General features: G+C 41.1%; 1 protein-coding gene across 17 annotated transcripts in view; it reads left to right on the top strand.

Annotated features, from left to right (window-relative positions):
- The window catches only part of FUT10 (fucosyltransferase 10), a 362,801-nt gene that overhangs the window by 124,147 nt on the left and 215,561 nt on the right, over window positions 1-23,093 (top strand). For all 17 annotated transcript variants that reach the window (XR_011377110.1, XR_011377117.1, XR_011377116.1 and 14 more), the window contains exon 6: window positions 10,786-10,861. The gene's annotated coding sequence lies outside the window, so the exon portion shown is untranslated. The remainder of the gene's footprint in view (window positions 1-10,785; window positions 10,862-23,093) is intronic.

The raw sequence follows: 23,093 nt of genomic DNA, 5'->3' as shown, positions 1-23,093 counted from the left end.
TGGAGAGAAATGGGAGGCTTTTACATCCCTCCTCTCACCCTCTGGTACCCCACACATCCACTCGCAATACTTCCAATACTGATGTTTCATCTAGCTCCTGTCTTTGGTATCATGGAAATCATTCCTTTAGCTCTCCTTCCGACCTCTCCCTTACCCAGCTGTCATCTGATTCCATGTCTCATTTCCAGAAAATGATGATGATGAGAAAAGCAAGAGAAAGAGACAGAAAGTACAAATCAATACATGAATTAGAACATGAATCAAATGAAAGGAAAGAAATGTTTTGGAAAAATGGCAGATGGCAGAATGCCAGCATCAATGCGCCCATTCAAAGAGGAAATGGATGATGTCTTAGGAAAAGGATGGATTAACCTGGTCCACTTGGGGAGATTAGGTGTAGGATCTTATAAACTAAAGTCCCCATTAATTTTCTGGTTCTGACACTGATGGTGGACTGAATCTTGGGACTTCTACCTTAGCTTTAAGGCAAATGACATGTATTGTAAGAAGGCATTATAACCTAGAATTTAGGTTCTAGCAAGCCAAAGAGGGGGCACTTCCCCATGGGTTTCTTCTGTTGTATCAACTGGTTACATGTGGTTCCTAAGCACTTAATAATATGCACAGTCTGGATTTGAGATATACTGTCAGTGTAAAATACTCACTGGATTTGATGACTTGATGCAAAAACAAGAACTTAAAATACCTTGTTAATGATGTTTATATAGATTATATGTTGAAATGATATTTTGGGTATTGGGATAAAAGAAATTATTAAAAGTAACTTCACCAATTCCCATTTACCATTTTTAAGCATGACAACTAAAAATTTTACATGATATATGTAGCTCTCATTATGTTTCTTTTGGATAGCACTGCTCTAGATTATAATAGTAACTGGCACTTACTGAGGACGCAGTGTGTTCCAGACACTGTTCTAAGCAGGTTACATGCAACTTCTAATTTTAATCTTCACAACAAATTTAGGGGTACATACTAATATAGCTCCCTTTTTACAAATAAAGAAACCAAAGAACGGAGGAATTAAGTAACTTTTCTAAATTCACACGATTGGACTGTGGCAGAGTGGGGATTTGAAATTAGCCAGGCCAGCTCCAGAGCTTACATTCTTTCACCCCATCGCCCTACCTCTTGGTGTTGAGTTGAGAACTGCTTCAGCATCTCATACAGAGTTGACTGGAGTGGGTTTAAGAGATAATAAGAAGAGAGGAATGAGAGACAGAAAGTATAGGTAACTCTTTCAAAGAGATTTGCTACCAAGGGGAGCAAAAGAATTAGGTATAAGTTGGTGGGGTAAATGGAGTCAACCTTCCTTTTCCTTTTCTTTTCCAAGATGAGAGAAGGACTTGCACATTAGTATGCTGATGGGAATAATACAGTAGAGACTAAAAATAGATGACATAGAAGAGAAAGGAGAATTCAGGAGTGAAGTTCTGGAGCAGGTGGAGGACATGGGACCTGGTACCCATGTGGAGGGCATGTCTTTAAATAGGAACATGACAAGTTGATCCACTAACAGGTGGGAAGGCAGGAGATATGCTGTGAGAATCTGTGGAAGGTCACTTCTGAGTGAAGTAGGAAGTAATGTCATCAGCTGGGAGTAAGGATGGTGGCAGAGTTGTGGATTTCAGTAGATAAGAGAAGATTTGGAATAATCTAGGAGCATGGAAAGCAAATGGATTCTAGACACTGATGGGATTTCATAGGCAGCAAAGCCAGAAGCTTTAAGGACAATAAGTGACTGTTTCCTTTTTAAATTTTTTTAATGGAATGAAATTTGCCATCTATTTGTTTGAAATGAGTCAAATGCTGGTCAGGTGGGGCTGTTGGCAAAGGAGAAGGAAGGAGATGGTTTTTCAAAAGCTGAGCCAGAGCTCGGCATCAGTGATTAAAATGGGCTGGTATTGGCTTCCCTGGTGGCACAGTGGTTGAGAGTCCACCTGCTGATGCAGGGGACACGGGTTCGTGCCACGGTCCGGGAAGATCCCACATGCCGCGGAATGACTGGGCCCATGAGCCGTGGCCGCTGAGCCTGCGCGTCTGGAGCCTGTGCTCCGCAACGGGAGAGGCCACAACAATGAGAGACCCGCGTACTGCCAAAAAAAAAAAAAAAAAGTCTTCCAACAAACAAAAGCCCAGGACCAGATGGCTTCACAGGCGAATTCTCTCAGACATTTAGAGAAGAGCTAACATCTATCCTTCTCAAACTCTTCCAAAATATAGCAAGGGAGGAACACTCCCAAACTCATTCTACGAGTCCCCCATCACTCTTATACCAAAACCAGACAAAGATGTCACAAAAAAAGAAAACTACAGGCCAATATCACTGATGAACATAGACGCAAAAATCCTGAACAAAATACTAGCAAACAGCATCCAACAGCACATTAAAAGGATCATACACCATGATCAAGTGAGGTTTATCCCAGGAATGCAAGGATTCTTCAATGTACACAAATCAATCAATGTGATACACCATATTAACAAACTGAAGGATAAAAACCATATGATAATCTCAGTAGATGCAGAAAAAGCTTTTGACAAAATTCAACACCAATTTATGATAAAAACTCTTCAGAAAGTAGGCATAGAGAGAACTTACCTCAACATAAAAAAGCCATATATGACAAACCCACAGCCAACATCATTCTGAATGGTGAAAAGCTGAAACCATTTCCTCTAAAATCAGGAACAAGACAAAGATGTCCACGCTCACCACTCTTATTCAACATAGGTTTGGAAGTCCTAGCCACAGCAGTCAGAGAAGAAAAACAAATAAAAGGAATCCAAACCAGAAAAGAAGAAGTAAAGCTGTCACTTTCTATAGATGACATGATACTATACATAGAGAGTCCTAAAGATGCTACCAGAAAACTACTAGAACTAATCAACGAATTTGGTAAAGTAGCAGGATACAAAATTAATGCACAGAAATCTCTTGCATTCCTATACGCTAATGATGAAAAATCTGAAAGAGAAATTACGGAAACACTCCCATTTACCACTGCAACAAAAAGAATAAAATACCTAGGGATAAACCTACCTAAGGAGACAAAAGACCTGTATGCAGAAAACTGTAAGACACTGATGAAAGAAATTAAAGATGATACAAACAGATGGAGAGATATACCATGTTCTTGGACTAGAAGAATCAACATTGTGAAAATGACTATACTACCCAAAGCAATCTGCAGATTTAATGCAATCCCTATTAAACTACCAATAGCATTTTTCACAGAACTAGAACAAAAAATTTCACAATTTGTATGGAAACACAAAAGACCCCGAATAGCCAAAGCAATCTTGAGAAAGAAAAACAGAGCTGGAGGAATCAGGCTCCCTGACTTCAGACTATACTACAAAGCTACAGTAATCAAGACAGTATTGTACTGGCACAAAAACAGAAATCTAGATCAATGGAACGGGATAGAAAGCCCAGAGATAAACCCACACACATATGGTCGCCTTATTTTTTATAAAGGAGGCAAGAATATACAATGGAGAAAAGACAGCCTCTTCAATAAGTGGTGCTGGGAAAACTGGACAGCTACATGGAAAAGAATGAAATTAGAACACTTCCTAACACCATACACAAAAATAAACTCAAAATGGATTAAGGACCTAAATGTAAGGCCAGACACTATAAAACTCTTAGAGGAAAACATAGGAAGAACACTCTTTGACATAAATCACAAGATCGTTTTTGACCCACCTCCTAGAGAAATGGAAATAAAAATAAACAAATGGGACCTAATGAAACTTCAAAGCTTTTGTACAGCAAAGGAAACCATAAATGAGATGAAAAGACAACCCTCAGAATGGGAGAAAACATTTGCAAATGAAGCAACTGACAAAGGATTAAACTCCAAAATATACAAGCAGCTCATGCAGCTCAATATCAAAAAAACAAACAACCCAATCCAAAAATGGCAGAAGATCTAAATAGACATTTCTCTAAAGAAGATAAGCAGATTGCCAACAAACACATGAAAGAATGCTCAACATCATTAATCATTAGAGAAATGCAAATCAAAACTACAATGAGGTATCACCTCACACCAGTCAGAATGGCCATCATCAAAAAATCTAGAAACAATAAATGCTGGAGAGGGTGTGGAGAAAAGGGAACCCTCTTGCACTGTTGGTGGGAATGTAAATTGATACAGCTACTATGGAGAACAGTATGGAGGTTGCTTAAAAAACTAAAAATAGAACTACCATATGACCCAGCAATTCCACTACTGGGCATATACCCTGAGAGAACCGTAATTCAAAAAGAGTCATGTACAACAGTGTTCATTGCAGCACTAATTTACAATAGCCAGGACATGGAAGCAACCTAAGTGTCCATCGACAGATGAATGGATAAAGGAGATGTGACACATATATACAATGGAATATTACTCAGCCATAAAGAGAAATGAAATTGAGTTATTTGTAGTGAGGTGGATGGACCTAGAGTCTGTCATACAGAGTGAAGTAAGTCAGAAAGAGAAAAGCAAATACCGTATGCTAACACATATTTATGGAATCTAAAAAAAAAAAAAAATGGTTCTGATGAACCTAGGGCCAGGACAGGAATAAAGATGGAAATGTAGAGAATGGACTTGGGGACTCGGGGAGGGGGAAGGGTAAGCTGGGACGAAGTGAAAGAGTAGCATTGACATATATACACTACCAAATGTAAAATAGATAGCTAGTGGGAAGCAGCCGCATAGCACAGGGAGATCAGCTCGATGCCCTGTGTCCACCTAGAGGGGTGGGATAGGGAGGGTGGGAGGGAGATGCAAGAGGGGGGAGATATGGGGATATATGTATAAGTATAGCTGATTCACTTTGTTGTACAGCAGAAACTAACACACCATTGTAAAGCAATTATACTCCAATAAAGATGTTAAAAAATATAATAAAAAATAAGAATGCACATAAAAATAAAAGAAATACATATAAACCACATAAATTCCTCCTCAACCATTAGAGTCAGAATTTTAAAATTTGTCGTTGGATAATCCATGGTTGAAAAATCTATGGCAAAACGATTAGGGGACTGAAAATTCTCCTGGAGGCAAGTGCATTTTCCAAAGTCCTTATTACTGTATATTCTTTTTATTTTTGTGGCCACACCGTGGGGCTTGCAGGATCTTAGTTTCCCAACCAGGGATTGAACCCATCCCCTTGGCAGTGAAAGCTCGGAGTCCTAACCACTGGACCGCCAGGGAATTCCCATTATTTCTATATATTCAAATATACAGGTAAATAAAGAACTCTAGATAGGGTAATGTCAAAGAGCTTAAAACAATAATAAAATAGCTCTTAAAATAATAGTAATACTGTACAATACATTATAATTTAGCTTTCGCACAGAGATGACTTCTGAGAAGGTGCGTAGCTGAGAGAAGAGAAGGGAGGTGGATTTTAGTTGGAAGAGGAATCACTGGCACCCTCCTCCTCCATCTCTTGCCTGTCCACTCTCTGTGGTCCTTTCTGGAGGGTGAATCCCGTGCTTGTGGCTTCAGCAGAGGGCGCTGTGTGAAGAGCTTGCGGGTCCTGAGTGAGCCTTCTCCTCCTTTGAAGAAATTATATTGGGCAGGCCGAGTAGTCTCTTTAAAAAAGCTCTTTGCGCCTCTTTATTGGTTGTAGTCAGTCCTTTAAACTTGATCCTTTTGGCTTTTGCTTTTACCTGTGTTCAAAGTGGAGCCTTTGAGTGGTAAATTTTAACCAATCGATTTCTTTAGGAAGTTTTTTTTCTTTCCGGTATTCTCTGAGAAATGCTGCCCGCCCGCTTTGCTAGTCACTGGGAAGGGCTGGCTGAGCAGTAGACGCCTCTCCAACACAAGGGTCTCCACCTGCCCAGGCTCCGTATTGTTACTGTAAATTATCGGGTGAGGGGACCAGGGAAGCAATTTAAATTCCCTTTTTCAGACAAAGTCACTTCCAGCACTTATACGATAATAATAGAGCCTTCTTTTCAGCGCTTACTATGTAGCAAGCCCTCTTCCAAATGCTTTTCTGTATTATCTCTTTTAATGCTCAGATCTGCTGAGTGAGGCAGCTATTGCTATTTTTTCAGTTTTACACGTGAAGAGGAGACTAGCAGAGGGGAAAAGTAACTTGCCCAGGATCATACACTGAACGGCAAAGCAGGGCTTGTAGACAGCATTCTGATTCCACGCCCTTCCCTCTTAACCCCTCCAGCAGGCTGCCTCCTTATGTATCATTATTACCACCTCTCCTTGTCGTGATCACAAACCCCACACCCAGCTTACTTCCCAGACTTGCCCAGTAGCAACAGCTCTCAAAGCTACCAGATCACCGAGGAGTATTGCACAGAGTCATCCGTGTTCATGAGAGGGCACGAAAATACTCTATGGGCTGGGAGAAACACACAGAAGAATGGAGGCAGAGGTGAGAGCCCGTTAGACCAATCCGGTTTCACAAGGTTCTTTCATAAGACAACTTTACATGGACGTAGAGTGACTTTTGTGCAATGACCGTAATTCAGGTGGTGGTAGGAAAAGCATACAGAAGTAAATCTGCAAAAATCTAAATTCCTTTAAGAGAACTTGCAGCCTATTTTATCTGTTAATGTTAGGGTCTCCCTCATTGGTAACTGTCGATTCTTTTAAGAGAAAGAACACTAGTTAAATGACCTAATCTAGGATCTACCACTTTTTACCGTTGACGTAGGACGCCTTTGACCCCCTCCTAGGTCATAGAGCAATAATCATAATAGCTTTATTATTCCTAGCTTCATGTAGCATCTGCCCTGGCTTTATTTCTTCTTTTATCTCCCTTTATCCTCATTAGGCTTGTCATACGTTACACACCGTACTAAGCCTCTGGAATCCATTCTTCAACAAGATGAGTGAATAAATCAACTGTTTCATAGCTCTTTTGGAGCATAAAAGAGATAATAAGAAAATGATTTTGAAACAGTAATGTTTCAGTTTATTGCTATTCCTCCCTCCTAGAATGTCTCTTCCTCCAATTGGTGTTATAATAATTTTTTCTGGGGGTTCTTTCTTCTTTAACCCGTCATCCTTTCCTCACTTTCTGGAACATTCTAAGTGATCCTCTGATCTTTCTTACTTTGCTTTCATAAAAGGAGAAAGATCAGGGCTGTTTGATGACATTTTAACCATTTTATCTCCATTCACTTACAGAAAAGGAACCATTACTTATTTTCCGCGATCAGAATATAATCAGGTTTTCACCCTTTGGCGATTCAATATTGTTGGGAAATCGTTCTGTTTATGAGTCCTTCACAGGAGAATGCATCCCATTCAGTGCAATTTTTTGAGCAAAGAACCTCACAGGACAATATAGGTTGAGAAAGTACACTCATCACACACTTCGCCATGTATCATTCATGATTTTCCAGGGTGAAGTAACACATTGTGTCATTTAAGTCTCAAAGGAAATGAACAGAAGGGCCATTCCTCACACAGTCTAGGAAATCAAGATTCTTCTATTATATCCTTGGTGGTCAAATGTTTAAAAATGCTGAAGATTTTTATAATTTTATTTTGTATCCTCTTAATTAACATGAGGCCACTTCTTAGACAGTATTCGAAAAACTCGACTGTGGATAAATATAGATACAATTAAACAGTAATAAAACAAGTACTAATGAACTCAAATATACTTGAATTTTGTAAAAATTCCACAAAAGCCACACTAAGGAGTTTCTAAATGAAAATTTAAAAGATCTACCTACTAAGTTATGGATTTATTCCCCTGCAGTGACTCAAAGGTAATAAGAGGGCTTCCCTGGTGGTGCAGTGGTTGAGAATCTGCCTGCCAGTGCAAGAGACATGGGTTCAAGCCCTGGTCTGGGAAGATCCCACATGCTGCAGAGCAACTAGGCCCGTGAGCCACAACTACTGAGCCTGTGCGTCTGGAGCCTGTGCTCCGCAACAAGAGAGGCCGTGACAGTGAAAGGCCCGCGCACCGCGATGAAGAGTGGCCCCAGCTCGCCACAACTAGAGAAAGCCCGCACACAGAAACGAAGACCCAACACAGCCAAAAATAAATAAATAAATTTATTTAAAAAAAAGGTAATAAGACAGAAAAGCAGGAAAAAACGGTGCTGGGAAAATATTTAAAATTGTAACCAACAGATGGAAATGAAACTTCCGATGGGGAGCATGCTGTAGTGTACACAGAAGTAGAAATATAATGTTGTGCACATGAAGCTTATATAATGTTCTAAACTGATGTTATTTCAGTAAAAAATAAATTTTAAAAATGTGACCTTGAATGCTCACCAAAGGGAAGTGAGCTGCCTTATTAGTTGAGGATTCGGAGACTGTGTCTGTGTGTTTCTCACAAGGCCAGTGTCAATGTTGGCATAAATCTCTTTTTAATGGAGTGATAGGAATCTGGTTCTCAAAGGTTTAAGAGGATTCACTTTTATCATGTGTTCCTATTCTTGGAGGTTAATTAATGTTTAGGCAAAGCTAATCTCATTAATAGAATTGTTCAGCTCTTTGTAAAATGAGGACACTGAAAGCGTGTCAGGTAGAGCGCTTTGGAGTTTGAACAGCCACTGGATTGACTGCAATACCTCAGTTTTGTGGGGGGTTATTACAGAGAGGTGCTTTGCTCCATCTTACCCTCTTGCTCATGTCCTTTTCTCTCCCTAACATGGTACAAATGGCTGATGAAGGTCACAGACAGAGAGTGAGGACACATCTGTCTATAAAGAAAAAATGTTGCCTGTCATTCCAGTTCTTCAAGGACCAAGCCATTAGCCACTGCAGTTGCTCACTGACAGTGCACCCTGAGGGGGATTCAGGATGGACAAAACCAGGAAACATTCTGTGCTTTGGACATACTGGCCCTTAGATAGTTAAGATGCATATCTAAGGAAAATTTTCCTATGGCCCCAGATTCTTGCATCTTTCCATATATAGAATGGGAAATAGTAATAGCAGTAATCTATTGATGCTTGACTACACGTTTTTCCTAGCAAAACAGTTCATATATCTCCTGGCTCCTTTACGTCTTTGACGCTGCTCCTCAGAGCTATCAGAGAGACTGTCTTCTGGGCTGTAGTCCTCAGTCAGGCCCCTGAATAAAGTTTAACTCACAATTTTTACATTGTGCCTTTTTCTTTCCGTTGACATGTCACAAGTGGATGGGATGCTAGAGGCACAACAGACGGCCTGCTACATCTGCCCACCCTTTCAAGATGTCAGGGACATGACGTCCGTGAAGGGGATGCTGGGTGCCGGGCTTATTCAGGACGCCCCCGACTGGTGGGTCAAACTTGCTATAAATGGAGGAAGAAGACAGGCATCTTACTCACAGCAAGGGAGAAGTTGGAAGCCTCCCTCCTACTAGCTCTGTGACCCTGCAAGTAATTTGATCTTTAAATTTTCATTTCCTCTTTTATAAAATTCAGATACTAGTAGAATTAACTCCTAGGATTCTAGTGAAGAGTAAAGGAAAGAATTGAATAAGACCCTGAGCAGCGTGTCTGGTGTTCAGTAAAAATTCACAAATGGAAGTAATTACTGTTATTATTATTATGTAAGTTGACCATTCTGTCTTTTCTTGCTTCTTTTGGTGTGAGGCCCTAGGCTTTCACTCATGTAATCCTGTGATGTTGACTTGAAAGTGGGTAGGGGTGGCTCTTTCCTTGGGGACAATATAGTTCATAACAACAGAATTTTACAGACCCCTTAAAATAGCACTCACACCTCCCCACACACAAATATATGTGTATGTATGTACATCATATATATACTTAATATATGACACATATATATTATATACATATTTGTATCATATATACATATATAATATATGATATATAAATATATATGATACATATATATCGTATAATTTAATTTTCTTCCTTCCTTCCTTCCTTCCATCCTTCCTTTCTTTCATCTATATTTTCCTTACTAGTAAAATGTCTGAGCTTGGTCTCTTTAACTATAAACTTGGAAAGATGCTGATTTGAAACTGTAGCCACCCCAAAATGCCCCTTTGTTATGCAGATTATTTCGAGGGGGGTGGGAACAATTAAGGGCCAAAAGACTCCCGAAGAAACTTTGACCTTCTCCCCAACTGCCTAAAAGAATTTGCGGGGCTTCCCTGGTGGCGCAGTGGTTGAGAGTCCGCCTGCCGATACAGGGGACACGGGTTCGTGACCCAGAGCGGCTGGGCCCGTGGGCCATGGCCGCTGAGCCTGCGCGTCCGGAGCCTGCGCGTCCGGAGCCTGTGCTCCTCAACGGGAGGGGCCACAGTGGTGAGAGGCCCGCAAAAAGAAGAATTTGTGTAGCGGGCCTGTTGCCGGAATAGAGCTGTCACCAGAGACATCAGCAGAGAGTATGGGCTCCGTGTGGTGGGGGAAATGCCTAAGGATCAGAGTCCATGCTGGGTCCCACCGCAAACATTTACCAAACATTTGCTTTTCCATCTCCATGTGAATTGCCTTCCTCCCTTCCAAGTCCCAAACCACTACCAGCAACATCCTCTTTTGCCTTTAGCTGAAGATGGTATTTCAGGTGAGGGCTTCAGCCATTTTGGTGAGTTACTCTGTTTTCCTGGGTCTCTCCCGTGGATCCATGTCATTCAACTTTTAATCTGTCTCACGTCAATTTAATCCTTAGACCGACCAGAAGCACCAAGAAGGGTGGAGGAAACCTTCTTCCTCCCCAACTGAACAAGGATGAACCACTGGGCTGGGACTTGAGTTCAGGCACTGGGAGGTCCCTCACAGTCTAACTTGTCACCTCATCTTTATCCTGACAGCTGTCACCTCTCCTGCCCCTGATGAGAGAAGCCGAGACAAAGGGAGCTGTGCAGGTGTTCATTCAGGATGAAGCAGGTGAGTCATATGATAAAACATGTGAGGATCTGAGAGGATGCTACTTGGGCTGGAATGGCATTGGGGTAGATGGCTCCAAACTGTGCCCGTGTACCCGGGGGGCAGCCAGCCGCCAGGTTCCCTCACTGAGATGGGTTATATGGTAAGGAAGGCGGATTCACCTGAGCAGACCAGGTCCCACCTGGTGATGAAACAGCGTCCCAAGGGTGCCGACTGTGCCCGATGGGGTGTGTAGGTCTAAGAGGCAGAAGAGGTGGCTGGGGAGGCCTAGGTTGGAAATGAATGAAGTTGGCCTGAAGAACACACTCCCAGGGCTGGGAGACTCAGTCATTCAGAATGGCCTGTGCCCTTGTCTGGGCCTCGGGAACAGCCCCCAGGGGATAGGTCTCTTCTTGCTCAGCGATGCGAGCCCCTAGGGGGGTTTTCAGCAAGGACATGATTACCATTACCCCCCTCCCTCGTGCCTTACCCAAAGGTCTTTGCCATATTATGTGCTATACACATTATAATCATATTAAGTATTTTACTAGTGAGACTATGCTATCGTACCTATTATAATAACAATAAATCTGGCTTAACGTTTATTATGCCCACAGGGTACCTAATTCCTTGGTAAACCTTTCCTCTTCTGTTATACTTTCTGTTTTGTCCTTCCCTAATTTTTGCAGCAAGGTGGCTGTATCACGGACTCCAGTATTAGTTAGAAATTTAATTTTCTTTAAGCATTTGGAAGACTACAGCTGATGACAGTTAGTGAATGATTTCTTTTCCTAAAAATTAATATCTGCCACGGAATTGAATAATAGATAAGCACTAGATATTCATGATAAGAACAGTGGAAATCTCACTGTCAGAGGGAGAGCCTAGCTGAATTACTGATCGCTCCTTTCCTGCCTACTGCCTCCCCAAATAAAGAACGTGGCTCCCTATTTTGTAAAACATCAACTTGACCCCCTAAGCAGTAGATTGGAACAGGAGTGGACCCCTGACCTAGGACCCAGAGAGAGGTTTAGTCCCTCTAGGGACTTACCCATAAGCGGGCTTACTCATGTAAGAGCAGAGGTGTGCTGGAAAAGCTGGTGAGAAGAGAGAGAATGACATGGACCTAAAAAATCAGAGCATCAGGAGGGAAAATGAGGGGGAAAAGAGTCCAGCCGCGTTCTTAGTGCCTGTTTCTCATCCCTTTCTAAGTCCGGCAGCGTTCAAATCTGCCCTGAGGTTTTGTGATACACCACTGAGTTCAAATACCCAAGTTCGTGCTTAAGCTAGCTTGAATTATTCATTTCATTTCAGTTATTTGCTGCCAAAGCAGCTTTAATGAATTGAGTAAATATTCCAGGGAAAACTGCCGTGACCACGAGTGTTTGCTTTGGGGGGAGTGAGGGTGGGGTGTGGTGGGACTAGGTCTCTGCCTCCCCGTTTCAGGCTGTCCCACTTATCACATCTTGTGCTTCAAAGTGTGTTTCCCCTTGAAGAGGCTCTTGAGAAGCACAGCCACTGCCCTTGCACTCCCCTAAGGAATTGGGGCCCAGGTATGTGAAACCTAAGAAAAACGGCAGCTTTCTTTTCAAAATGTCACTGTTGCCGTATGTTGTTAGAGCTGGAGCCTTGACTGCACTTTGAGGGCTGACGCTTCTTTTGTTCTGGAAAAACACCCTGTAGGTTCTGCAGAGTTAAGGCCCAGATCCTGTGTTGGACTGGAAGCAAGGAGGCGCTGAACTGGTCTCCACAGTTTGGTCAAAAGTTGCCTCTCTCATGGGTGAAATAGCGTCTCTGAGATTCCGGGTGAGGAGAGGCTGGCCGGTGATGACAGCGGAAGGAAAATACTTGCTTTACTTTTTGTTTGTGTTTTTCCCTACCTGGTGGTGGGCCAGAGCCTCTGACACCTACCTGCGTGGGTTTGAATCTCAACTCTGCCGTTCTTCAGTCAGGGCCCAGCCAGGAGGCAGAACCAGAACAGTTCCTTGACTGACAGAATTTCACAGAAAGAATGATCAGTTAGGCCGAAAGTTGTTAACTAGTGACCTAAAGGGTTTCACGGGGGTAGCAACCAAAAGAAGCAGCTATCACCTCTAGGGCTGAGGCCACAAGGAGAAGAGGTTGGAATAGTTAAAATTTAAATCGTTAAAGGAGGAGCCCCATGGAGATGGAAGTCAGACCTCCGAGGAGGGGCCACTGCTCAGCTGGTCCTGGGGTCTCTGAGTTGGAAGGAGAGGCCCGTGTTTCCCAGATTTCCCAAGAGGAGGCGCTGGTTGCCTAGTGCTGGCATCTTGGGAGGTGGGGGCAAAAAGGGAAGGTGGTTCTGTAAGGGGTGTGTGTGTGTGTGTGTGTGTGTGTGTGTTTGTACACATGTGTGTGTTATAACCCCCTTATGTCTTCACCCAGCTTTCAGCCAAAGGTTATTGTATAGTATGCGACAGCCTGGACTCAGCTCTGTTTTGGAATTCATGGCTGAATCCATGTCCATGCTTGGGGCAACACACGATGGAGATCACTTGAGAAGGCTTATTCTAAGATAGCTAGAGGTGGACTGCCGAAGAGTACAGCTGAGAGGCAGGTCCACACCCAGGAGTTTGGGATTAGCAGACACAAACTACTATATATAAAAGAGATAAACAAAAAGGTCCTACTGGGTAGCACAGGGAACTATATTTCAATATTTTGTAATAACCTATACTGGAAAAAAATATGAGAAAGAACACATATACTGCTGTTGCTGTACACCAGAAACTAGCACAACATTGGAAATCAACTGTACTTTAATTAAAAAAACCCAGAAAATAACAAATTTAGCAAGGACATGGGGAAAAAATGCTATATCCAAAAGAATTATTCAACCAAATTTACTGATACTGTCCTGGAAACAAAACTAAAATAAGCATAGAATAAATTTTTAAAAATGAAAAAACAAAAACCAAAAACCCCATGAAGCAATTTTGCTATCGATACGGGAAAATGCTAACATGATATTGTGCAAAAAAAGAGGCACACAAAATCGCATGTGTAGAGTGATCTCAAAATTACCCACAAGAAAACCTAATGGGCGCGTATTAAAATGTTAATATGATTAACTTTGGATTGCAGAATTATATATATATAATAAGACTATATTATTTTTGTTAGAGTTTAAGTCAAAAGAGAAAGAAAAAAGAGGCTTTGGGCATTCTGGTAGCAGGAAAAATGTGAAACATACTAACATATAACTGCTGTGGTAAGTTTCAGGAAGAAGAGGCAGTTTTCCTCCAATGAAATTCTATGAGAATTTTTTTCATGTGGAAATTTCATAAAGAGAAAATAAATATCATCTCCAGTGCTTGTGTATAGATTTATACTTGTATTAGAAGTAAAATAATTCATATTATTAGAACACCCAGAATAATTTACATTATTTCTTTTTTTTGTAATGGCCTTTCATAAAAACCAAGCATATCATTGAGAGTGCACGTCAGTGAAGGTTAATTCTAGGAGGAACCACACTGCAATAAATAGGTAGATTTTTGCATGGCTAACCTGGTCCAAGAATAGATCCTGGAGAAGAATTGACTTAACCAAGGTCACAGAAGATGTTAATGGCAGAGCCAGAATTAGACCTTGTGACTTGATTTTTCAGCCTGACCTTGCTACCTATCCCCCTGCTTGGCCCCAAAGAAGAAGTGTGTAGCTGACTTCAGTTTCTATGATTAGCGTCCATTGTTGACTTGAATCCCTTACCCCAAATGTCCTATCGATGTATTCTCACCCACTTTCCCCCTCCTTACATCAAACTACTTTTTAATTTCAAACCCTATCTTTCTTTGGTTGAGTGTGTGTTTGTGTGTATATGTGTTTGTGTGTATATATGTGTGTGTGTGTACTTGTATGTTTGTGTATTTGTGTCTCTTAGACTGACAAGACTTGAAGAGATTCAGATAATATTCTATATCCACATTGTAGCCCCAATAGGCCAAACTACCAACACTTGTCCTTCAATGATTAATGGAGAGAAATTATGTTATAACTGATGGGAAATTTACAAGATGCTTTTAATATAATTAAAAGTAATGTCTCTATTGGCTCTTAACTCTTCCCCAAGCCTAGAATTGGCTTCTTTCCAGAACTAACACATTTCATCCAGCAACTGGAGAACACATTTTAAGAAAAAGAAAAAAAAAATCTTTCCGTCTTTGAATTCATACTTGATTGACCAGAGTATAGTTTGTGAGATTTAATATTAGGTTATTCTATCATGAAATAATCACTGGGTTGCTCTGAGTAATATTTTCATGAAGTCCAGGAATGTTTTAAAGCAGGAAGAAGAACATAGGTTCATCTAAACCTGTCTTATTTTACAGATGAGGAAACTGAATCTAGGGAGGTTACACTATGTCTAACCCACTAATCCTGTGATTTTCCTTTTATACCCCTTCATTCTTTCATTTGAAAAATAATTTTTGAGCATCTGTTATGTGTCAGATGATGCAGTGCCTCCTAAAAATTTAAAAACCAAAAACCTTGGTTCATAAGAAACCAGGGGAGGTTTAAGAAACCATGGGAGGTGTAGCATGTGTTAATGAACATTAGTCTATTATAGCTTATGTTGCATTGTTAATGTTACGTTCCTAGAGTTGTAAAACATGAGGGAGTAGTGAAATTTGCCTGGGAATTCAGGAAACTTTTCTAGAATGGATGAAGTTTCATCTGGGCCTTGAAAGATAAGCAGGAATACACCTGCTTCAGAAACAAGGGAAGAGTATTCAAGGCAGAAGGAAATGAGAGGCATAGGATAGGTTTGTGCTTATTTGGGGGATATCAAAGACTGGCTTAATCTGTAGGGAGTGATTGAGGGTCAGATTGAATAGGTCAGCTCTGATGTCATTGGGGAAGGCTTTGTAGCGTCAGCTGAGTTCTCTAAGCTTTATTCTGCAGGTAATGGGAATCTGTTGCATAATGTTAGGCAAGGAAATGACACTTTACACTTTCACATGGGTCTACATTTAAGAGGAATAACTGGTAGCACTGTAGAGGATGGACTGGAGGAGAAAGGACAGCTAAAGTCAAGTTCAGATGAAAATGATGAGATAATGAGCTTGGCCAATAGGGGGGTGTGCCCTACAAAGAAGGAGGAGCTATTTGTGAGCTTAGAGTTGGCAGGACCTTGTAATGATTGTGAAGGATAATAAACAGGGAGCAACCAAGGAGGAAGATGAAGCTTCTGGTTTTGAAGGTTAGAGTCATGGTGATGCTGTATAACTAGGCTATGACATACATGAAAAGGGTAGTAGGGGAAAAGCTTGCATGCGGTGTTAGAGATATTCAGCTTACCCGTGATGGAACATTTAAAGAGAAGATACACAGGAAGTAATTGAAAATCTGTCTTGAGCTCAGAAGAAAAGTCTGGGCTGGTGTTATTGATTTTGGAGTCATTAAAGAAGGTGAGAGTTGAGTAAAGAGAATAAAGAAAGAAAAGTCTAAGAACAGAACTCTGGGGGATGGCTGGAAGAGAGGAGCTAGTATAAGACATATGTAAGGGATGGCTGGAAGAGAGGAACTAGTATAAGACGTGGTTAGAAGGGATTATTTGTGTGGTAGGAAGACAGTGAAGGGAAGAGTGTTGTGGAAATCGTGTTAGTCATGATGCTTTCAGCTGCTATTAACAAACAAACTCAAAATGACTATTATGGTCAAGTAGACTTATCTGCTCAGTTGACGACAATAACATCCCCAAACTCCAGAGGTAAGTAGAACAGAGAGCAGGTGTTTTAGGCACAAATCCAGCTCCATTTCTTTCTGACTGTCTCAGAAATGTCCTCCTCTGGGTGGTGGGTTCATCACTGGACTGCTAGGAAGATGGCTGTGGCAGTTTCAGATTTCCCATCCACGTACAGCCAAGGACTTTCTTCCAGTTCTATCTCAAAAGGGAGGGAACTTCTTTTCCCAATTCCCATCAATCTTGCAGTTACCTCTCATTGGATTGACATACCTATTCTTGAGCCAATCTCTCTGGCCAGTGGAATTCCATATCCTGGTTGCATTATGCTTGGGTTTCTGAACTGATCACTAGCATAGAATATAGAGATTGGGCTGACCCTCCATAAGTGGGGGACTCATTGATTCCTTTTTTGTCCCACAAAATGCAAGCCTGCTGAAACCAAAGAAGGTGAGGTAGAATGGGCATTAGGCAAGTGGATGCCTGTTAAGAAAACCAAGGGAGGAGAGAGTTTCAGAATGAAGGAGTGGTCATTCATATCAAAAATTGCAGATCAAGTAGGATAGGTATGATAAAGAGATCATTAAATCTGTCAATTATGTGGTCGTTGATGACCTTTGGGTCACCTTTCCAAGAAGCACTTGGGAAGCTCTTGCAGAATACTTTTTGAAGGAGTGTGGCAGCAAAGAGGAGAGAGATAGGAAGAGTTAAATCAATTGCAATTCAATGATGCATATAAATTCATTTGCAAATATTATTTTATTGATAAGCTTGCATCAATTCACTCCTTCCTAGGTTGAAAGAAGGAGGAAAATTAATCCTATAATGTGAAAAGAGTGTGACAAGTTTGTGAACAAAACCAAGAGCATATAAACAAAGAGAGAGTGATAAATTTGGCATGGTGAAAGGTGACCACTAAAAATGTGAGAGATGGGATTTCCATCAACATTTCATTGGGCTCAGAATCATGCCATGTTTTTGGTATGTTTTGTTTGGTTAGTTTTTTTTTCTGCAATGAGAAACGGATATTTTTAATTTACAAGGTCAGCCTTAGCAATATTACATGCACTTTGTAATTGCAGCATAATTACATTAAAAGGCAAAGGCAATTTTCTTCAAGTATGGCCAGCCACTCAGAGGATTGGTATAGGAAAGCAATAGGGCACATTTAGTCAGTGTCAGGCCATAGCGTTTGTAGATTTCCAATACTCAGTCAAAGCATAAAATAAGTTTTCAAACCCTAAGAGCAACAAGAATTTAATGTTATTAATTCTGTGATAATAATAATAATATTAAATACATCCTTATGTGGCTGATAGGTGCCTTTCAGCTTTTAGGGAAAGTAATTCTAATAATGGTTCCCATTTCATTTTCACTTGTAATATAGCACTTTTCACAATTCATTCACTTTTTCTCCCCAAGTCATAATAATCCTGTGAATTGAGAATAGGTGATATTATCTTTATTTTTAAATGGGAAACAGACTCCTAGGAGAGTTGCTGAGTGACTAGCTGAAAGTTACCAGTTATCTTGCCACAGCAGTTCCAGAGTGAATGGAGAGATATCAAGACATGCAGACTGGGACTCAAGGCAACGTGATGTTAGGACCATGTTGAAACTGGGAGAGGTAAATTCTTGGGTAGACTTTCACTCAGAGAGGACTACATGGACTGGGGTGAGGGTTAGTCTTCCAAAGTATTGATAGATAGCTGGACAAATGATTGACCCATGTTCAGGCTAAGGATGAAAATGTGCAGAAAGTTCATTTCACAGGGTGCCAAATTCGGGAATGGTTTAAAAAGGATACCCTCTCCTTTCAGCACAAGGATGCCGAGGCCCAGAAAATGATGAGCTGGGTGAGAGGCAAGGTCTTCCCCGCTAGCCCACTAACCTAGCTTTCTGCTCTCTTCACTACCCTGAATCCCACCTTGGAGTCCTCAAGAGAAAGAGCATAAACTTGATGGAAGGACAGGTGATGTGGCTCAGAAGCTCATCTCCCAGCAAAATTCAGAGGATGGGGAAGAGTTGTTTCCCTAATGCCAAGGGAACAATTGTTCTGGTCAAGTAACAGCGTAAAGGGTACTAAAGTAAAGTGAAAGAGAGTCAAAGCCGGAAGGAGGATATCTCAATGTGTTACTTGCTACAGATTCTTGATGAATCACGGAGCTAGGTGTTGGGACGTATCCTATGTTCTCTGCAAAGATACTGAAATATTTGGAAATCTTCTGCAGTGTTGCTGTAATTTGTTTTGATTTGGGGAGAGGCAGTCAAATTTTTAAAATTTCGGATACTTTCCAGTAATAGATAACTCTCTTTGGGGGTTGGAGGTGGAGCTGGGAATGCCACTTCTGGCTGATTTATTTCCATTAGAGCAAGACACAAATAGCCTTGTTTATTATTAGTCATAGTTATTACACTATTCATAATCTGTTTTCCCACAAGAACAGTATTGCAATGATGAATGACAACATATATATAGAACAAAACGAATTTATTGCAGAATGCATTTCCAGTGATGTGAACAAGAAATTAGGTCTGCAATATGTTTGAACTGTGCTGGGCAACTCCAATTGTGCCCCAAAACTCGCCTTTGAAGGAAAAGAATGAGCAGACACATTTCTAACTGATATTAGATTGCAAGCTCCCCTCTCCAGAGACAGGTCCGTGTCTTGTTCATTTATTTAATCACTCAGAACCGTATTCATATCACACAACAAAATAAATGTAGAGTAGAATATGAGGAAATGAAAGTGAATTTTTTATTATGATTTCCCCCCATCACAATGACTAACATATCAATACATTGAGTGCTTACTGTGTGTCAGAATCTCTTCTAAGTGATTGACATGTTTTAACTCAGTAGTCCTCATCATTAATAGGTGAACATTATCACCCCCACTGAATATACAAAGAAAACTCAGCACAAAGAGATTGTGTAATCTGCAAGATTAAATAACACAACTAAATAAATTGATCTAGGATTTAATCCCAGGCATGCTGACTATAGATGCTGCTACCTTAATCACTACACATTCCGGCTTCCTGTGCATGTGCGTGTGTGCATGTGTGTGTGTATGTGTGTGAGGGTATATTTTCCTCCAAATTTATAATAACATACTACTATAATTTAATTTATGAGCTTCCTTTTTCCTCATTGAATAATGTTGCAAATATTAAACTCTTACTTTTGTATTTTACTCCATTGATGTCTATCTCTTCTTCTGTAAGTACCATGCCATAGCTCCATAAAATATTTTAATATTTGCTTGTACCATCCCTTCTCATTTCTCTTATTTTTCAAAAAAGTTTTGCTATTTCTCCACATTATTCTATCTTTCCTTTTTTGTTTTCAGTGTATTTTCTTGACTCGGGAAAAACTCTTCTTCCTCCAGAGTATGGAGACCTTGGGCCAGGAGCATTTCTTTAAAATGATTCAGGAAGTATGAAGGCCAAGATGGACTCTGAGGCCGATAACCTTTGGATGGGAATAGAGGTGTGGAGTGTTAGGTGTATGTGATGAGCTGGGGTCTTATCACTCCAACCTTGCCCGATTCAGTTATGTGTGTGTGTGTGTGTGTGTGTGTGTGTGTGTGTGTATACACACACACACACATGTATTTTCTGGGCTTCATTAGACATCTTCTCTGGATTCAGGAAGGAGGAAGAATTTTTGAAAGCAATTATTTTAGTTCACAAAATAGTTACTCTGGGTTGAGGGAACCTGATTGTTCTCTAGGCTAATATGTCCTTGAAAAGATGGTAGCAAATATGAAGAGGCCAATGAAATGGTAGAAAAATGATTCCGAGTGTTTCAAGTATCTTTCTTTTTTAAAAAAATTATTTATTTATTTATTTTTAGCTGCGTTGGGTCTTCGTTGCTGCGCACAGGCTTTCTCTAGTTGCGGCGAGTGGGGGGCTACTCTTTGTTGCGGTGCGTGGGCTTCTCATCACAGTGTCTTCTCTCGTTGTGGAGCACAGGTTCTAGATGTGTGGGCTCAGTGGTTGTGCCTCGCAGGCTCAGTAGTTGTGGCATGTGGGCTTAGTTGCTCCACGGCATGTGGGATCTTCCTGGACCAGGGATCGAACCCGTGTCCCCTGCATTGGCAGGCGGCTTAACCACTGCGTCACCAGGGAAGTCCCTCAATTATCTTTCTTATGGGATAAGGCTTGATGATACTCAGCAGAGTCTTCTTGCAGTTTGGGGACTGTGGGTGGGAAAGATTGGTTTGGGGGAAGGGAGGTGGGTGTTTCTTCTGTTTTGATAGTAATAACTACAATTTATTGCATGCTTACTATATGCTAGCTATATGACAGTCTAAGAGCTCTACATACCTTATGTCTTTGTATCCACCCAATTCTGTAAAGTAGGTAGTGCCATCTTCTTTTCACAGATGAAGAAGCAGAGAACCAGATTAGCTGGGTGACATAACTCATCAGAGTATTACAACCGGTAATTCAGACCTGGGTTAAAATCTAAAGTCTTTGTGGTTTACGAGGCCCCCACAATCTGGCCTTTGCTTAAATATCAGCCTCATCTTTTGCCACCTAAATTCAACCACACAGGATTTTTTTCCAGTTCCTTTTTTAAAATAATTAATTAATTAATTTGGTTGCACCGGGTCTTAGTTGTGGCAGGTGGGCTCCTTAGGTGCGGCTCACAGGCTCCTTAGTTGTGGCATGTGAACTCTTAGCTACGGCATGCATGTGGGATCTAGTTCCCTGACCAGGGATCGCACCCGGGCCACCTGCATTGGGAGTGTGGAGTCTTAACCACGCTGCCACCAGGGAAGTCTCTCCAGTTCCTTAAATATATCTTGTTTGCTGTGGCAGAGGCATTGCTTGCTATGTATTCCCCAAAGCATTTCCTTTTCTTCCCAAGCACACAGAAAACTTCCTTTCTCAGCCTCCCCTGGGATTTCAGTGGGACCATATGACCAACAGTATGGGAGTGGAAGTGATGTGCAACATTCCCAGACCTGGCCCCTAAAGCATTTCACATCTTTGACTCTGTTTTCTGCTCCCCATCTGCACAGCTGGATTGTAGAATCTCAAGTTGAGCTCCTGCTTCACTACTTGGACAAGAGCCACCCAGGTCAGCTGCTCAGAGAGCTGTGATATGAGAGAGGAACTTTTATCGGATAACTAGCTGAGATTTTGGAGTGGTTTGTTACAGCATCTAGTATTACTAATGTAACTAAATCACTTGCTCTAGACTAGAGGTTGACAAACTTGCTTTTGGTACAAGGCCGGGTAGTAAATATTTTAGGTTTCCCAGGCCACACTGTCTCTTTTGTAACAACTAGACTCCGGCGTTGCAGTGTGACAATTGCCTTAGATCATACATAAGTGAATAGGCACTGCTGGGTTCCAATAAAACTTTATTTACAAAAACAGGCTGTGGCCCCATTTGGCCTGTGGACAACAGTATACCAACCCCTCTAAAGGACTAGAACAGCATGCTGTTCTCTGTTTCAACTTCTCTTTCTCTGTCACTCCCAGACTCTACCTACCCTTTGCCTGGCTACACTGTTACAACTTCAGTTCCTTAGGAGGATGTTTCTACTCCCCCCGCCATATGTCTGTTCCCCCCTCCAATTAGGTCAGGACCCATTATCCTATGTTCCCATAGTGGCCACCTCAACTTCCTTTTTCATAATAAGCCTTCCATTTACAATGATTTTCAGTGTCTTTTCTGCCTTACTATGCCAAGAGCTTCAGGAGAAAAAGAAGCTATTTCTACTTCATTCCCTGTTTTATCTCTAGAACCCAACCCAGGCCCTGAGCCAAAGTCCATGCTATAAATACTTATTGAGTCAATGGGCAATTCACTGCCTTCAATGATGAACCACTTCCTTCAATATATAGAACTTGTGGAGACTCATCCTTCCTCTCTCTTCCCTCACCTCTCCCTCCTTGTGCCTCAGTCCTTGGGCTTTAATACAGCTAAAAGGAAACTAAACCCACAATTACTGTTTTATAGTCACACTCTTGAATGGAGAAAATACCACAGAGATATTTACCCTCAGGCATATTTCTTTGGTGTAAATACTGACCTTGTCTTCACCTTAGGCAACATTTCTTCTTCAAGACCATAAAGCATGGGATGTCTTCTCATAAAAGTCGATCTCTGTCACAACTCTGAAAGCTTATTCCATCTCGAGCCCCATAAGTGGAAAGAGGCTATTTCTGAAATTCTGTAATCATATCACTCCAACACCTATAAATCTGAAAAGCTTTCCAACTTTCCTCAATATTGTAGATATTAGGTGAGTGGACTACTGCACATGATCAAATACGGTTTCACCATACATGAAAAGAGAGGATAAGAGAACAGGTATTCATTCTATTTTCAGGATAAAGAATAAATACAAGAAATAATGTCAGCTTAGAACAGCATAAGATCAAAAAAATATGTAACAGAAAGTCAAGTAAGATGAGTTTGTAGTACTGTTAAGTGTTTGGTTTGAGCTGATAAACTGTCAAACAAACAAACAAACAAAAAACTCTGGGAGTTGGAGAACTCAAACACTGTCATGGGCACATTCA

Source organism: Globicephala melas, chromosome 21, assembly GCF_963455315.2.
Source record: "Globicephala melas chromosome 21, mGloMel1.2, whole genome shotgun sequence".
In the NCBI taxonomy this organism is placed as follows: Eukaryota; Metazoa; Chordata; class Mammalia; order Artiodactyla; family Delphinidae; genus Globicephala; species Globicephala melas.
The sequence above is the reverse complement of the archived record's forward strand: the minus strand, read 5'-3'. Positions and strand labels throughout refer to the sequence as shown.